Genomic DNA, 18,709 nt, shown 5'->3' on the forward strand with positions numbered 1-18,709 from the left:
TGGACTGTTGTAACTGCAACATCCGGTTCCTTTTAATCCTGTGCCCTTACTTTTTATTTTTGTATAGTTGATGGAATTCCAACATCTTTAATATACTCATACTTACAGCATATATCATTTCTTTATAGTGACCAGGGCGGCTCGTAGATTTTACTGTAAAATTAAGGACAATAGCGTAGCCAGACGGGGGGCCGAGGTGGCAATAACCACTCCTAAAATATGCCTGACCACCACAAAGTCCACCTCAGATTTCTGGGGAAAGACCCCTGAACCCCTCTAAACAGGTCTTCTTGTGCCATCCAGTAGCTACGTTAGGCTACTCCTTGGCCACCCCATTTTTTAAAATACAAGCTACAGCCATGGTTAATTATAGGGTCGATTTCCAGTGCTAATCTGACATTAGTGTCTCTTGGTTAGTTCAGGGAGTAGCAGCTTCCTGGACCTCTGTGGTATATATTTTTGCAATCTTACGTTGAGTTAAATGTAACTGCGCAATGTGATTCTGTTGCTTTTAGTTCTGTGTGCGTGATTGTGCGGCCGATTGGAGAAAAAGCAGCTTATACTCTTTTGGCATACTTGACCAACACATGGACGTAAAATCAAATATCAGTGTTCTTTTCCACTTCCTGTACTGTATCTGGTGTATTTTGCCCTCTTGCTGGTATTGCTATATGTCTACCTTTTCAGCTGATGATGCAGTTTCTTATACTCCAGACGTTGATGTAGACGTTCAATTCCAACTACTACAGATTATTTATGATTGGGGGACACCTATAATCAGGTGTATAAATTATTATTTTTTTCTTTTTCCTTCCTTTTTCATCTTCTGATATATCTATACCTATATTTATCTGTCTATTTATCTATATATACAGGTTGACACACACACACGCTGCCTCAACTGCGTGAGTTCATTACAGAGGCCTGCCAGGAAATCAACACCAACCTGGACCTGTGCATTACTGTGTCGAAGTGTGGCTGTCAGACTCCAGGAATGTGTCAATCGTGAGGGCGGACACTTTGAACACTTACGAGACTAAAAGTGTGTCTTTTGTATTGGAATAAATGGTAAATGTCAATCTATTTTTGCACCACCCTGTAACTGTCCATCTATCTGTTTATTTATCTATCTATCTATCTATCTGTCTATAAAACCAAAATGTCAGTATCTTGTTTCGAGTCCTGTACTGCAGCTGATGTATTTGTTAGTTCCTTTTATCCTCGTGTATGTGGTTCTTCAGTTGATTCAATTTTTTTTTTTTTGATAAACGTTTTGCTTTCTCGTTCCACACGCAGGCTTTGATGTATATTGAATTCAGATGTCAGTGTTCAGTTGCAAGTCTTGTACTGTAACGGATGTCTTTTATACTCTTGTGGCTTTTATCCGTGTGTGTGTGTGTGTGTGTGTGTGTGTGTGTGTGTGTGTGTGTGTGTGTGTGTGTGTGTGTTTGCTCAATTGATAGAACTGTCAATTCTTAGATCCCTGTGGACAGTACGAAACTCTTTGATGTAACTGGAGTACAACGCACCGAGTCTGTTGTTATTCCCGTACTGCGGTTGTGGCTAATCGTTTTTATTGGTTTTATTTGTTTGTTTATTTGTTTATTTATTTATTGTTTCAGTGTGATTTTTTTAATTTAGGTGGCCATAGGTTTTTTTTCTGTCTTGTAAAACGCAATATTAAATTTGTTTTCATCTGAGCAAACTGGGCCACTTACACAAATTGAATGCATGTACTGTAGTGGATACGTAAAATTCGAGGAAGCCTAGATATGAGGTAGAGCCGAGTTTCCTTGGTTACTATGAATATCGATCTTCCAGTTTGACTACACTTGGCTATCAACTGTGTGTGTGTGTGTGTGTGTGTGTGTGTGTGTGTGTGTGTGTGTGTGTGTGTTTGTGTATGTGATTCCCATGCCGGAGAGGGACTCCTTCACGTGGTGGCCTCTACATAAATGGACGGATCCATTGCCTGGCTATTCAAACGTCCCTTTCCTCCATCCCAGCCACTATAAATGAGAATGGTGGACTGCAAAAGAACAGTTTTAGCCTCGAGTTCACTGGGTTCACATTCAGATGAACTTGAGGGGACCAACATTGCCCCTGCTACTACTACTGATGCTAATACTACTACTACTATTACTCTTACTACTACAAATAATAGAGTAATCATCATCATCATCAGTATGATCATACCTTGCTTTAATTTCAGTGTGCCAATATATTTAGGTATTGAAACTAAAGCCTCTTAAATTCCTTCAGCCAAGTATTCACGGAGGAGAGAGCAACACATACGCATTGTTGGAAATGGAGTTAAATGTCAGGAGTCATGTGCGGTAAAAGACGACCTTGATACAACGTTACATGAGTGTTGTTGGAAATTGTTGGAAATGAACACACACACATCGCAAGGGATTTTTCTGTTAAGATGGGAATTGAATGTTTCTCGTTTCTCTCTGTTTGTCTGTCTCGTGTGTGTGTGTGTGTGTGTGTGTGTGTGTGTGTGTGTGTGTGTGTGTGTGTGTGTGTGTGTGTGTGTGTGTGTCTGTGTTTTCTAAATCCAGTTGAAGGAATATTTTTAAAACTTACCATTGCTTCATTTTAGATCATCATCGTCACCACCACCACCATCCAGACCTATTTATAAACCATCATTATTTGGGTGGCATTTATCGAGCAGTGGGCGGAGGTGTGCTGGGGAGGGGGAGAAAAAAAATGACATCTATCTTTAGCGAACCCCGCCACAAGGGACGCACACCTCATATCACTCGTCATTCAAGCCTTAAGAAATGAAGAATTATTAAAAGAGAAGTGTGTGCTGAGGAAATGAGAAGTGGAAATATGGCTTTGCAAGGAGAGGAACGTGTCAGGAAAATGAATAAAAGATAGCAGAATAGGCAGTGTGTATAGGGATAATGTGGAAAGGATAGGAAAGTGAGTAGAGTGTGTAATGAAAATGTTTAAAGGATGGGAAAGTAAGTACACTGTATGAAGAAACTGTGTTAAGGGTAGGAAAATGTGTATATTATATAGATGTAAACCATTTCAGTACCATAACGTTATTCTTTACGTGTGCTTGTTTATTTTCCAAATGATTTGTTCAGTTTAGGAGAGGCCGCTTGTACTGAAGATCTGTGATTGGTACATGTAACTTCTCCACTTGAGCCGTATGAAGTAAACAGAGAGAGAGAGAGACAGAGACAGAGACAGACAGACAGACAGACAGACTCGTACTAAAAAGGTTAAAGCCAGAGTAGTATTATCTGGAATCATGACGAGGTGCATCTGACTGTAAGCAAAATATATCTTGTTTTGATCTTTCCGCCGCAAGTCGATTCAAGCCTCTCATTGTAACAGCACAAGCAAGATATCTGAGGCGTAAACTCTGTAAAAAAAGAAAAGAAAAGATAGGATAGGAGGGGAAACGAAAGAATACGTAACGGAATAGGACGACTGGAACGAAAGAATGTGGCATGAAAATGTAAGAGCAAGAGGATTTAAGGTATCGCATAACCCTGTGAAAAGGCCTGGAAAAATGAGTCTGTCTGTGTATCAACTGTATAGCCAAACGCCTTTGTCCCAGAAGGGGTGGCTACAAACAAATTGCTTTTATGTCATCCTGTCCTCCGCCATCAGGCTGCTCTATCTCCAGCTCAACCCCCTCCCTCTCTCATAGATCTCCATCTCATCCCTCTCTCTCATCCTCGGTATCCCTCGCCCCCTCCCCTCCAGCAACTCACTCATATACCTTCATCTAGTCAGTCCCTCATTCTCCAACGTCTCCACTTGGCCAGACCAACTTAGAGTATTTCCCTCAATGGAACGGAAAATAAGAGAAAATAAAATAGGAAGACTCTAGCAACTGATACAAGACGTAACTTTCTGATAGAAGTAGTTCTAGGAAGGGGAAGTAAAAATTGAAATACAAGTGAACCAAGCTACCCTTGATTGAAAAAAATATACTGCGTATCTGGTAAAAGAAGAGGAAAGGGAGAATAAGAAAAACAGGACAACAAAAGCAATAAATCTGAGGAATAATTAAAAAAAAAAAATCTGTGAATACAAGGGTAAGTGCGAAATAATTATAGAAGGACTAGAAACAAAAATAATCTTACAGCACTAAAAAATTATGTATGGGAAAAATAGGAAAACTCGGGAAAGCCATCATTAGCATGGCCTTGTAAAGAATGGACGTGGAAGAAGAAGGGGGGGGGGGCAGAAAAAAACGCACACCTAGTACAGTTATTGAGAAAAAGAAGGCCAGAAAAAAAAGAAAAAAAAAAGACTATAACATTAGTCTAGAGAATAGACTTGAAAAAAAAAGTATTTCGATAATTAAGATGAAGGATAATAAGTATTGAGGGGAAAATATCTTCGGCATAATCTTGTGTAAAAAATCAGGAAAAAGAAGAAAGGGAAAAATAAAGAGGGAAGGGGGACAAGACAGATGCATGGGTGTGCGAGGGTGGACGGGTAGTGATTTAGTGGCAGTGAGCAACAGTTCAAGGATAAGGCCGGGTTTACTGAGAAAAATAGTGCCCCCTTTCAGGAGTCTTTGGCGACTACACTAAGGTCACAGGAAATCTATACTTCCTTCACATTAACTTGGCCTAAAATTGACATATCCCAGTCTCTAATGCTGAATTGTAATAACATGCATCTTTTCACTTTAACCAGGCCTAGAATTAGGATCTCCCAATCTGCAGTGCTGAATTATAACTATAGACTAAGTGCTGATCACGTAGAAGTGCAATATAAGGATGTAGAGCTGTAGTATTGTCCTGTTCTGCCACTGAGTTACGGGAAATTAGCTGTAAAAGGACGAACCGTGAATGCCACAAGACTAAAAGTAAGAATTGGGTCTTTTTACCTCTTGTTGCGGACGGATGATTTTATTTAGTTAACGAGAAAACACTGTTCAATATAGTTTGGACTTATTCGACTAGGGCATTGTCTGTAATTCTGTTGTTTAACCTGTTGCTACCGCCAGATGATTTTAATCGGCTGAAGAGAAGTGGGGTACCGAAAAAAAAAAAAAAAATGGTTCCCTATTTGAGACTTCGACGACCCGCTAGGGTCATAAGACTGGCAGTGTATTTGTGTTTGTGTGAGGTGGGGGGGATGGTACGTGCTGTACGTTAATGTTTTTGCAGATACCTTCCTAACATTATGGCATGTGTCATTTCCACCAGCGCTAATGCAAGGTCAGGTAACTTGAATAACTTTTTAAAGGCGTGGGAAACCTATACGATTTAAGTCAACTTTGTAGTTTCTTTTCCTTTATGGGTTAAATAAGTAGCTTTCTGGTCTTCCAATGGCAATACTCATATACAGTACCGAAGTTGTGTTCATTGTGAGTATGCAATAGTTTCTTTGCCCTGCTCGGACCTTTCTGTTAATCTGGACTATTTCTTATCCATGGCCGAGCGTCTTTAGTCGATTCTAGCTCTTTATTACCGTAATAGTAACCTGTAGCACAAATTAAAAACTTCAGATTGTAATATCCTCAGTCGATAGTATCCCATGACCCAGACAAAAGTAACCTTAAGGTTGATGCCCAGGTGTAGTCAGACTGGAGGGTACATTTGACTAGTAACAACGGGGACTCTGAGTATTGAAAGTGGTGAGAATAGCCCAGGTCCCTTAGGTGAAAGGAAACCGACTATAATATCATTTTTTGATATCTCGTGACTCAGATAAAGGTAACCTGCAAAGGAAGATAAAACCCGCAACTTCCCTCACTTCCACCCCAAACTTGTGGCCAACTGAGGTAATAATTCAAGCTCTCCGACAAGCAAAACTCGCCCCAGATCTATGGCGATATTTCACGGGCTAAGTTTTTCTTCTTCTTCGGGGGCTGTCGCTGCGTTGGTTCAATTGGTGTTTGTGCGAGCCAGCTTGAGAATGAGATTTGGATGTGAGAGTGGTAGAGGGATGAAGAAATGATATGCTGGTTGGGCTTTTGTCTCTAAGCATGCTCAGGCTTCTGTGACCCACTCTCGGTTAAATGAAATTGCCAGTGATGGATGGAATAGAATACTAGACTTCTGTATGCCATGAAACGAATCGGTTCTTTGGATACGAATTCGCCCATTGGTTACGAATCGGCCCCTTGGTTACGATTCGACTGGTTGATTATGAATCTGCCCGTTCGTTACTAATCGGCAGCTTAGTTACCAGGCGGCCTCTTCGTTACGAGTTGGCCACTTGGTTACGAGTCTACCTCTTGGTTACGAGTCGGCCTCTTGGTTACGAGTGGGCCTCTTAGTTATGAATTGGTCTTTTATTTACAGATCGGCCCTTTTGTGTTTAAAATAATAAGTTTTTGTCTCCCTCTTGCCTATCCGGATGTGTAAGATAGGGCAGGCTGTTTCTCGGCCTAACTTCGCCTCCTAGTTCTTGTGCGTAACCTTGGCTTAGCCCACTGCCTCCTCCTCCTCCTCCTCCTCCTCTTCAACTTTTCTCATCAAAACTCCTGCTCCCCTAGCCCAAGCCTTGCCTTCCTTCCCTTCTGCTCCTCCCACCCACCCCCACATTCTCTCTCTCTCTCTCTCTCTCTCTCTCTCTCTCTCTCACACACACACACACACACACACACACACACACACACACACACACACACACACACACACACACACACACACACACACACACACACACACACACACAATTTATTGTTGTAGCGTATGTTTATGCTTATATTTGTGTTTATATGTGTGGTAGTAGTGGTGGTAATGATAGGAGGTGATGCATGTAGTTGTGTTGGCGGTGGTAGTAATAACAGTAGGAATTATGATAGTGGTAGTGATGATGATTATTGTGCTTTTAATAGGTAGTAATGGAAGTTATAGTGTTTTCAGTAGTGACGATAGCAGTTGTATGGATGACAGTAGTAGTGGTGAGAGATAAATAAATAAATAAATAGATAGATAAATTGTGCGTGGATGGAGAGGTTTGTGAATGAGGGTGATGTGAGTTGGTGGGAGGGCATCCTAATGGCGGAGGTCTTGGTGGCATGGAAGCAATATCTTTTGGCCATCCCCTTCGGAATTAAAGCGTCTGGCTATAGGTGGATTGATAAACAGAGAGATAGATAGGTAGGTAGCTAGGTAGATAGACAGATGGACAGATATATAAACCGTAGATAAACAGACATAAAGAGACAGATAGATTTAAAAAAATGGTAGATAGATAGACTATGAGAACATTCTGTTAGGTTAATATAATCTTTGGGCGGTATCCACATTAATATTCCCAAGTCGACCGTGGTAGCTCAGAGGGTTAAGAAGAGGGATATGGGTCACAGGATTCCGAACTGAACCCCACCTGTTGCTGAGAAGAGTTTGTGTGAGTTTGAATTTTGTTAATAAAAGTTTCCAGATATTTTCCAGGCGAGCATCCGACACGCCGTAAAAGTCAACCCCACTAATTCTATTACTCTTGTCCAGGAAGGGGTAACCGTAGCGTATCACAGGACATTATATGCTGCAGAGGAGAGTTACTGTATAGGGGGTTAGGTGGAGGGTAGGAGAGTAGAATGCACGGACGGTGAGAGAGAAGATAATGGTGGTAGACAGTGGTATGGTGAGGAAGGATAGGACAGATACAGTGTAGAAATGGTGAGGTGGAAGACAGTGGAAGTAGATAGTAAGAACAAATAAGAGATCATGGTGACAGTGTTAATGAAGGTAGCTGCTCCACCCAGGGTCACAGAGCAACTTATGTTTAAGCACCTCTTCAGCGTAAGAGTAAATAAATAGTCATCTTTCAGGAAGCGTAAAGAGCAAGGTTTATGAGTGAACATCTGACTGACAGGTACACACGGCGTCTGTCATCTCGCCAGGTCGGCTTTAGGTCTAAATCTGACTCCGGTGCTGCCTAATTATGTGTATCTGTTGCTGTGTCGTGCCTCGTATATGTGCCACGCCCTCCCCATTGTCTGACAGTATATCCGACATCATACTCTTTTCTCTTAAATTTGACCTGGAGCATGCTGCTGGTCACGAAAGTGTTGTCGATTAGGTCTAAATGTGATTACGGTGCTTTCTAATTAAGTATCTCTTGCAGTGCCATGCCACATATGTGTCACTTCCTCCCCTTTGTCTATCAAAGTACCCGACACTAACAAGCAGTTATGGCATCCTCAATTCTGCTTTCCCTTTTGAAATAGAAGTACAGTTTAGGAGCCAAACAGTATTTATCAAGGTTCTTAGCCAATTTCTTAAATTAAAAAGTTTCCAAAATAATTAAATTATTTTCATGCATTTAGTTTTATTATATTTTACTGATTAATATTCTTTCTAGATTGTTTGCAGTGTTTTGGTTGCTGTGTGAGTGAAAAAATACGTACAGACATAATATCCATACGCAGGAATTATTGGGAGAAGTACCTTGTTATATTTTGGCCAGGTGGAGGGAATGTAGAATGAGAGATTGGCTAGGAGAGTGTATTTGAGTTAGGGGAGAGAGAGAGAGAGACAGAGGCTGTGACGGAGGGATGGGTGGAAAGGTATATAGGGAGGGTGGTGTGTGTTGGAGAAAAGACAACCTGATGGCAGAGGACAGAGTGACATGAAGGCGATTTTTTTGTGGCTACACTTTCCGGAGTTAAGGCGTCTGGCAATAGACAGGTAGATATATAGATGGGTAGATAGATATTCGCCCAGTTGATCGAGTTACGATAGTGTATTAGTAGTATTAGTTGCACGCCAAGCTGATCTGGACGTTAACTCGGTGAACTGCAGGCTGAAGTTGCCCTCCTGCAGTCCATCAGCCTCCACTGGGGGGACACGGAGGGGGTTGAAGGACCCACAGTCTAAATAAAGTATACTTGACTGTGAAAGGACTTTTGTATAACCGGGCAGTTCACCGCCCACCCGTATCGGTACCACCACATGAAGGCGTCCCTTTCCATCACCGTACTATAAAAACATGAAGCACTTCCTTTTAGGCTGTGAATACCTAATACCCGCCATTAACAAAGCAATTAAGGCCATCTTCTACACCCACTCTACCAACCCTCCTTCCCCTTTGAGGTGTAGTTTAGGTTAATAAATCCTTCTCCATACGTTGTGTGTGTGGTGTGTGTGTGTGTGTGTGTGTGTGTGTGTGTGTGTGTGTGTGTGTGTGTGTGTCTGTGTCTGTGTGTCTGTGTGTGTGTGTGCAGTTATTCATGAACGCATATGTGTACCCTGCCTTTCGTTATCCTTCTCTCCTCCCATACCAGCGACCAGATTTCGCTACACCCGGGGCTCGAACACGCGTCACATTATACCAATGGATTTCCGGCGCCATAATTAACTAGAGAGTAATGACCATAGAAAACCCATTACATTAATCGACAGTGACGCTTACATTCCACTCGACCCTACAAATGGGGATAAAACAGAGTGGCGGACGTGATGTGCTTAGTCGTGTATATTTATATCACTCACTTGTCTCTCTCGCTCACTTATCTCACTCTGTCTCGCTCATTAGGGTCTCTCTCACATACCCACTCTATATATTTAGCTGTCTGTCTGTAAGTCTGTCTGTCTTATCAAATGGGTATCAGACATAGAGAGGAAACGTGATGTACTCAATTATTTGTATCTGCATTAAACACTTATCTCTCTCTCTCTCTCTCTCTCTCTCTCTCTCTCTCTCTCTCTCTCTGGGTATCGAGCATAGAAAGGGGACTTGATGTGTTCACGAGCTGTTAAAAGCAGATAAATTGATAGATAGATAGATAAATAGGAGATAGATATAGATAGGAGATAGATATATTCAAATAGATAACTCAGTTTATATCCGGTTAGTACCAGACTTGGTGGAGTGGTTAAAGATCAGGCAAGAAGTAATTCCATTTTGAGAGCAATCATTCGCAGATCGTTTGGGACAGAGGACAAAGTCAAAAGTTCAGCCCTTAGACCAGTTGGTGGGCGGCGGAATTGCACAAACTGAATATTGTAGTCACAGTAGTAGTAGTAGTAGTGGTTGTTGTTGTAGCCTCAGATTCGTATGAAGTGTGAACCCAGTGGAATGCAGGCTGAAGTTGTATTTCTCCTGCTTCCCACCATCCTTCTTTTGAGGGATAGGGAGGGAAGTGAGGGACAGTGGAGCCACCAAGTTATATCAGTGCCACCACGTGAAGGTGTCTCTCTCCAGCACCTGAGTACTCCTCTTTAGATATGATGGAGGCAATATCACGGCGTAGTACTGACATAAGAGGGAATATCGAAGAAGCTGGGTTGGGTAATAGAGGAGCAATATTATGATGACGTAAGGATGGATGAAAGGAGTGACGTTGGGCGGGTCGATGCCTCCCAGTGTGTGTAAGGTATGGTAATGGGAAACAGCATTGAATTTCCATATCTGATCGCGCTATGTTAAAGTCGTGGTTCTGTCTTTACGTTGTCTCCCGATTCGTATTTAATTTCTCTGCCTCTCTGGGCCTGTGTCTTTGTATCTTTTTATTCTCTCTCTCTCTCTCTCTCTCTCTCTCTCTCTCTCTCTCTCTCTCTCTCTCTCTAACAATCTATCTACTTATCTGTCTGTCTCTGTCATAACAGCTGTCAATCTATTTTCCCATCCCTTCCCTTTTCCCTCTCCCACTGTCTGATTACATTCTGAATACACAGACTCCCAAAGTTGCCCTAGTAACCTTGTCCTGGGTAGTGGAAATCTAGACCTCTTCGTAGACTAGAGGACACATAAATAGCTTGCAAATATTAGTAAGCTGAGAGAGGCTTGGCATTTACTTCCAGCTCAAAGATGGTTCTCTTGATACGATGCGTCAAGAAGGAAAGTGAGGGACGCTGCTTGAGTGTTAAGTTGACGCAGTGGCATACAATAATAGGCGAACTTTTGTCTTTTACTGCAAGATGTGCCCTAAGTGTGAACAGAAGACGCGGTGGAAAACTAGTAAAACTTTTATACCCTGACTGTACACTCAAAGAAACAACAGTCTTTGGAGTTGCGTCTGAAGAAAATTTACAACTGATGAAATAGAATAAAATCCCATCTCAAACGGAGTGTTGCAGGGGGTTCGATTTTTCTGCAATGTATTCGCCAAACTTTGGGAAGATACTTTGCGTCTCTGTCTGTAAAATAGTTTGGCCCACTTTCTACAAATAGTCCTCCTCTTCTTCAGCACCTCAGTATTTTGGGAACCGTGTCGTGCATCACCCAGATTCCCCTCACGTTCCCCTGTGGGTACACGTACCCCAGGGCGAGAACCCCTATCTTATCTTGAAGTTCAGAGCGCGGAGTCACAAACACATCTACATCAGTTTTGCTTCGGATTTCACGTATTCATGAGCACACCTAAGATCAGTTTTGTAGCTTATTTCACATATTAAGGAACACTTTATCAGTACTGTAGCTTATTGCACGTATTTACGAACAGACAGTCAATTTTGCAACTTGCTTCACATTTACGAACATTTACCATCAGTTTTGCTGCTTATTTCACGTTTTCACGAACACGCGATCAGTTTTGCAGCTTGTTTCACGTATGGATGAAAACAGTTACGGTCAGTTTTCCAGCTCTTTCATTTAGCTCATTTATATTAAAACAAAAATACTACTGCAGATCTGTAACCTTTTCAGAGCACATCTTCGGGAATAGCGTCATATTTTAGTGCTAGAATATTGTTACAACGCGGCAGTCAGGATGGTGAGATGATAATTTTAAGCCATGATAAATTAAAAAGAAAAGAAATAGCCTTCAGTAACACCTCTGCTAAAATTGTTCTGTGGTAGCAAGAATAAAACAACAGAGAGAGAGAGAGAGAGAGAGAGAGGGAGAGAGAGAGAGAGAGTTATAACACCGTGATCCTTCCCATTCTGTCCCGCCATCACAACATATTGTACACCTCCCACAGTGCCATTAACCTTGCTTTATACAACCACCCTGCCAACACCCTGCCTCCATCCTGTCAACACCCTGCCAGCACCTTCCTTTATGCCATCATCCTGCCATCACCTTTCCCTGTGCCATCACCTTGCCTCCACCCTGCCACCACCCTACAACTGTCCTGATGCCACCACTCTGCCACCACCTTCGTTTCTACCACCACCCTGCCACCAACTTTTCTGCCACTACCCTGCCGCCACCTACTTTTACGTCATCCTGTCTGCCATTTCACTTAACCAGAACGACTTTAGTGCCTTACAGTAGCCCCACACCTTGTATGACATTGACAAGTAAATGTACGGCGAGTTAATTAGTCTTATTTATTTCTTAGCGATTCTTAAGAGATGTTCGGTGGCTCGAGGGCATGATACGTAACCGTTGCTTTTTTGGGGGGAGGAGAGAGGGGAATTCTGATCGTACACCATCTTTCCACTTTTTTATTCCTTCATACCCGAAGAATACGTTGTGTACTTTGTAAATCCTAAAACCAGACTTCTTCTCTCTCTCTCTCTCTCTCTCTCTCTCTCTCTCTCTCTCTCTCTCTCTCTCTCTCTCTCTCTATCCTGCTAAAAGAAATCTTGGTTACGAAGCTAAAATTACCTTACATTCCTTCGTTAGTCCCAGACCTTGACTGTAACGTAGCCGTAAATAAGGGTGCAATTTTCCTGGTGCGTCCTCTACCCCGCTGGCCGTCGGAAATCAGATTAGAGCGTCAATTGAAGGCGCCATTCAGAGCCCCGGCAGGACCACAGCCTCCCCCAATGACGCTAATATGCGGCGGGGTGTCGAGGGGGGTAAGGGGCCAAGGTGGGGGAGGCGGTAGGGGGATAGGGGTGCGAGGGAGGATGGGAGAGGCCGTGGAAGGGCAGGAGGGGATATATATATTTATTCCTATTTGTTATTTTTCTCGGCCAGATGGTCACGTCAGATACAAAAATGTTTATACATTTTTGTTATTGAGTGTTAGAGTAGATAATTTGATTGATTTTAACGCCTGACTTATGGCTAACATGACTACTGCCATGTTTTTCCACACACACACACACACACACACACACACACACACACACACACACACACACACACACACGTGAATGTTGTGTGTGTGTGTGTGTGTGTGTGTGTGTGTGTGTGTGTGTGTGTGTATGTATATAACTTATCCACTTCCAGCTTCTATCCCCTTCCTCTGTAACCTTTTCATGTACTTAAAGAAACAAAGAGTACATCAAAAGACAGTCTTGGTGCCTTGTCTAGCGTTAAATACCAGGAACTCTACACACTTACTCGACCTCCTTCAGCCTCTCTTGAGAACTTTGCATTACAGTATTTGTTCACGTTTTCTCTTACGTAAACACCTGCGTCTTGGTCTTTCTTCTGGTACTGTTAGCTACTTAATTCTTTAGTATGGAAGTTTGCATTCACAGGAACACAAGGGCCGCGTCCAACCTTCCTACAAGACTATAAGTGTAGTTAATGGATCTTATGATGGGATGAAGAGCAGAAAGACCGGTCCCAAATCTCTTTACATAAAATATAAGAAAAGAGAATTCAACAAAGATATAAGAAATTGAAAATGTTTTAAGATAGGGCAAAAAGCTTAACAGTTAGCACAAAATGTAACTAGGAATTATTTAATCTAACTACATTGAAAACCCTGTCCCTGCCAGTGCATGTTTCAAATGTTTCGATTTTTCCGCTATGCACTCGTCAAATTTTGGGAGGATAAATATATTGATTCTCTGACTACCAATTTGTGAGAGGTGACTTAGGCCATCACCAAGCGATTCTATTCACCCCAGGAAGAAACCTTTGTAGTGAACGGGTTATTGTGGTCGTATCCCCTCATGTTAGAATATCGTTTGAATTTAAAAAGAAAAAAAAAAGTGTTACCGTAACGAGCTGGTAAAAGCATATCCTAGAATACACGAGATAAATCCTTGCAGCTAAATTATGCATTGAGAAGGGATGATGTGGGGAGATTTTGTTCAGGCGAATTATATTTTAGCAGCCGAAGAAAAAATAAGTTACTTTCGGGACTCTGGTCATACACAAATCCAGAATGTTACAGGAACGGCAGTAAATCTTGCTCTTGTAGTCCCAAGTTCACTTAAAAGGTGAACCCGGTTGATTGCTGGATAAATTGCGCTTCTTCTGTAGTACAAGTTTCTTCTTTCGGGGGAAAGGAAAGTAGTTGCGGGACATTTGTAATAGTATAACTAGGCAGCTGAGCTACTTGGTTACATCCAGGCCACCATGTGAAGGCGTCCCCCTCCAGCACCAAAAGCAACAGCAAAAAAAGGAAAAAAAAAAAAAAAAAAACAGTCGAGACAAAATTAAAGGGCATCTGATGAATTTTTGTTATTAATTTTATAAGTCAGGCGAGAGACAGACGAAGCCGTACGATCCTTGTAGGTGAATAATGCATATATTGAGACTGATACGAGGAGATTTTATTCAGCTGAGAGGAAATTGAGCAGTCCAATTCCCTCACACAAAAAATGAAAAAAAAAGACATCCACAATTTCAGAATATTTTAGGAACGACAGTGAAACAATGTTGATGAGGAAAAATTAAAAGGGATCGGACAACAAAACAACAGAAATATCCTTATGTGTGTGAGAGAATAGGAGAAGCCTTGATTACGTTGCTTTATATTGAGAAGTTATGGGAGTTATACGCCAATACCCATGACTACCCAGGGTTGTAATTATTTTTGGTGTACGTGTATTTTTAGAAAGATTTAGCGATGGCTGAGTGTAGGTACAGTATAACCCATTTTTGCTGGGTATTATGATGAAGACTCTCCTTCTTTGTTTTGATCCTTTATACGGTTTTTTAATTTGACCCACTCGGTTCATAATTTGGGGAGAAAGGGGATAATGACAAGGAACTTTTCATTTTTATAATATAATATGACTGGACCCACGCTAGCTCGGTAGTAGTGTGTTCATCTTGTGTTCTGAAAGTGCTAGAGTGTAAGGATCAAAGCCAGATCTAGAGGATATATAGTGTGAGAGTGTGCCATTTGATATTCATGGACGTATGTTCCATATCGAATCATATGCAAACTCTGACATACACATTGCCAACATAGCACTTTGATTTCCACCTGCATAATTCAGACTGCAGACACTCCTTCCTCATTTTTTCTTCGTCGGTAATGGGCAAAGGTAAATTCCGGCTCCCATTCTCCCTCCGACAAGGTCTAGTTCTACAGTGGTTTTCATATGGAATGTTACATGGTGTCCTTCAAGTACCATTCCACAAGACACATAGTCAGTTCTCATGAGCTGCGGGGTCGGCTCAATCTGATGATGTGAGCGTGGGTGTGTCAGTGGGAGTTGGAAATAAGAAAGAAGAGCGTTATATAAGGCCACCCTGCATATGGCCAGGTATAAAACAAAAGGTATTTTCGGAGAAGCAGCGTTTACAGTCTTAAGATTTGGGGATTAAAGCATATTTCTTGTGAATTTAATCAAGGAAACTGATTTTGGTAGTGATTCTCTCGGCCGCCTTGTAATCACACACCTTCAGTGGACTTAGATTTAGTCTTCATTAACGTCTTCACTGCCAGGTGGGGTTCCCTGAAACTTTACTCTTGTGATGGCAACAAGATTAAAGTAAACAGGACAGAAGTGAAGCATGTTTTCCATGGACTTAATGAGTTGACTCGGAGATTTCAGTTAACCTCTACTGCGACAGAGGGAAGGGGACCTATTAACGTGAGTAAATTAATCTGGAGGTGGTCTGTAAAATTATTTATCTGTCTGTCTGTCTGTCTGCCTATCTGTCTGTCTGCCTATCTGTCTGTCTGTCTATCTGTCTATCCATCTATCTGTCTGTCTGTATGTATGTCTGTATTTCTGGCTGACTGTGTGTTTATCTGTATGTTTGTCTGTTTGTCTTTGTTAGTCTGTCTGTATACCTTTCCATTCATCCTCACTTTTATGGGGCACTGCTAAACACTGTAAACTCTTGTCGCTATAAAATGGTAAAGTAAACAAGACAAAAATTATTGATTAAAATAAACAAGAGTTGAAGCATGTTTCCCGCAGACCTCATCTCACTGGACTTCACCGTTTTCATCTAAGTTTCACCAGTAGCTAACACGAGTTCCACTTTGAAGTCCTCGGCCCCCCCGAGAATTTCACCAAGACTTTGCCGCAATATTCCCGACCGATCTTCGAATATTGGAGGAGGAGAGAGGGGAGGGGAGTTGTGGTAAGCTTTCTCGATCTATCTATCTTGCGTTCTCTCTCTCTCTCTCTCTCTCTCTCTCTCTCTCTCTCTCTCTCTCAATTCACATTCGTCCCTCCTTTATCCTCATCTATCCGATTTATCTTCCCGTTCCAATTTTCTTGCTCACATTTGGATCTCTTGAGTGTCTCCCTCCCTTACCCCCTCTCTGTCTGTCTCTCTATGTAGATAGATAGATAGATAGACAGATAGATAGATAGGTAAATAGATATTGAATTTCTCTCTTTCTCTCTCATCTCATCGTCAGTTGTGTAGGGTCTGTAAGTTCATGGAATTTACGTAACTCCCTCGGGACGGTGAGGCCTGTGTGGTCTATGTAACTCTTATGTAGCACTCGGGATCGTAAAGAGTATGTGGTCTGTAAGTCTGTGTAACTCTTACATAACTCCGTCGCTCCCTGATACACCTATCCTGCCTCTCCAACAACTAAGGTACACCCTTTCCCCGACTTCCCCTCAGTTCCACAATAGTTCAAGAGGAAGGACCAAACTTTAGCCGAAACATTCATTGATCTCCAATGCTTCAACGAAGGGGATGGTTGAGGCCTTGGAACATTATCTTATATAACATCCTTTCACTCTGTCGCATTCCTAGGACATATACTATACCAGGGTCCTCTAATAGTTAATCTGTATCACGATAATAAGACAGTGATACCAAAATGATCACCGGTACTTGAACAGAAGGGGAAGTGAAGCATCAGCACATTGTATTACACTACAGCTTTTCGCCATGTCAGGATCCTAAGATATATGAAACCTCAACCGTCTAAGACTTGTTCTCAGATTTATAGTACACCAGATTTTAATCCAAACATTCATCGATCTACAATGCTTCGCCGTGGAGGTGGTCGAGGCCTGGGAAAACTCTCTTGTATAACGTCTTTCACTATATCACTGTGTTAGCCTTCTGTTAGGTCTCACTTACATAGACAGATAGATAGATGTATAGATATGTATGTATGTACTTGTGTAGGTAGGTATTCATGTATATACTGTACACCGTTTCACAGAGGGAAGTAGCACAAATGAAATTAATTAAAAGGAAAATTCGTTCCGGGATCACAGGATGGTCTTAATAAAAAGTCATGGATCAACAGTTTTATTCAACAAACGCCCTCAACACTGGCCCAACATTGAACACCCGGCAAATATATAAAAACATATTGGCAGTCCTACAATCGCTGGGAGCAATTTGGGACAGAGAGAGAGAGAGAGAGAGAGAGAGAGAGAAGGGAATTTGTCCACTGTAACTCACTGTTGCATTCATTGACAAAAGTTTGCGTAATCTTTCATCTTTTTGTAGTTCTCATTTTTTCAGCTGGCTAGTATTCCTAACTGATAGACTGATACTCCCTTCTGCTGGCAGCGTTCCTAAGCTGACATCTGTCAATCCATCTGTCTGTCTAACCATCAGTCAATCAATCAGTCAATCTATCTATCTGCGTTATATAATCAAAAACATAACCGGTATAACGAGTAACAGTACCGGAAAATCAAACTGCCCCCTTCCGCTCCACTGTATATATTTTCCATGCAACAAAACGTTGGTGTATTTTGCCTCAGTACCTCGGCTTCTGTAGCTGGTGATAAAAATATATAATTAGTCGTGCCATTGCCAATTATCGGTCATGTCCAATATAACCACCTCATTATTATTATTGTTATTATTGTCATCATCATCATCATCATCATCACCATCATCATCATTTGCCCTGCCGTGTTAAAATAATAATTATTTATCTCTTTGCCTCGTATGGGTGCTGCTGAGGGACACTTTCAGGTGGTGGCACTGATGTAACTGGGCGGCTTAACTGCTCAGCTGTACAAATGTCCTTCAGATAACTTACCCATCCCCCAAAAGGAGAATGGTGGACTGTAGGGAAACTGCAATCCATCGCGTTTCAGATGAACCTGAGACTATTACTACTACGATTACTACTGCTACCGGTACTACTACTGCCACTACTACTAGGCTCGTATGAGAGAGAGAGAGAGAGAGAGTTGAAGAGTCTTGGCAAGAGGTTGGGAAGGGCCTGGGGTATTATCGGGAAACGATACTATCCCTTCAACACAACATTGTCAAATTCTCAACCACCTCCCATGCCTTTCACTTCCTACATCCTGCTCTTCCTCTGTACCCTCCCCAAAGTAGCTTAAAAGTCATGTTACATAATTTCCTTTGTTATGTTCATCTAGGCATGTATACCAAAGAAAATTAACAGAATCTTGTGTGATTTGGGTGGTGGTGATGGTGATGACGATGATGATGATGATGTTTTTGCGAGTGGAATCGGAAGCATGAATAAATACTACCAGTTTTTTCCTTCTTGTCGTATCAAATCACTGTTACTACTCTAATTGATCGTTAGTACGTTTGTTCATCTGACCCCACGACAAGACTGTAAAAGACGTATTTTCCTTGTCACAGAAGACCATCGTAGCTTGTTCGTAAGTGCTGCTACAATTTTTATATATTACGCGCCAATATTCTCTTATATGCTATGAAGTATTTTTACTGTCGACATACTTTGCATCAGTAACATAAAAGACGATA

The sequence above is a fragment of the Coenobita brevimanus genome, chromosome 76, assembly GCF_032717465.1.
Source record: "Coenobita brevimanus isolate Jiangsu-jjx chromosome 76, ASM3271746v2, whole genome shotgun sequence".
Taxonomy (NCBI): Eukaryota; Metazoa; Arthropoda; class Malacostraca; order Decapoda; family Coenobitidae; genus Coenobita; species Coenobita brevimanus.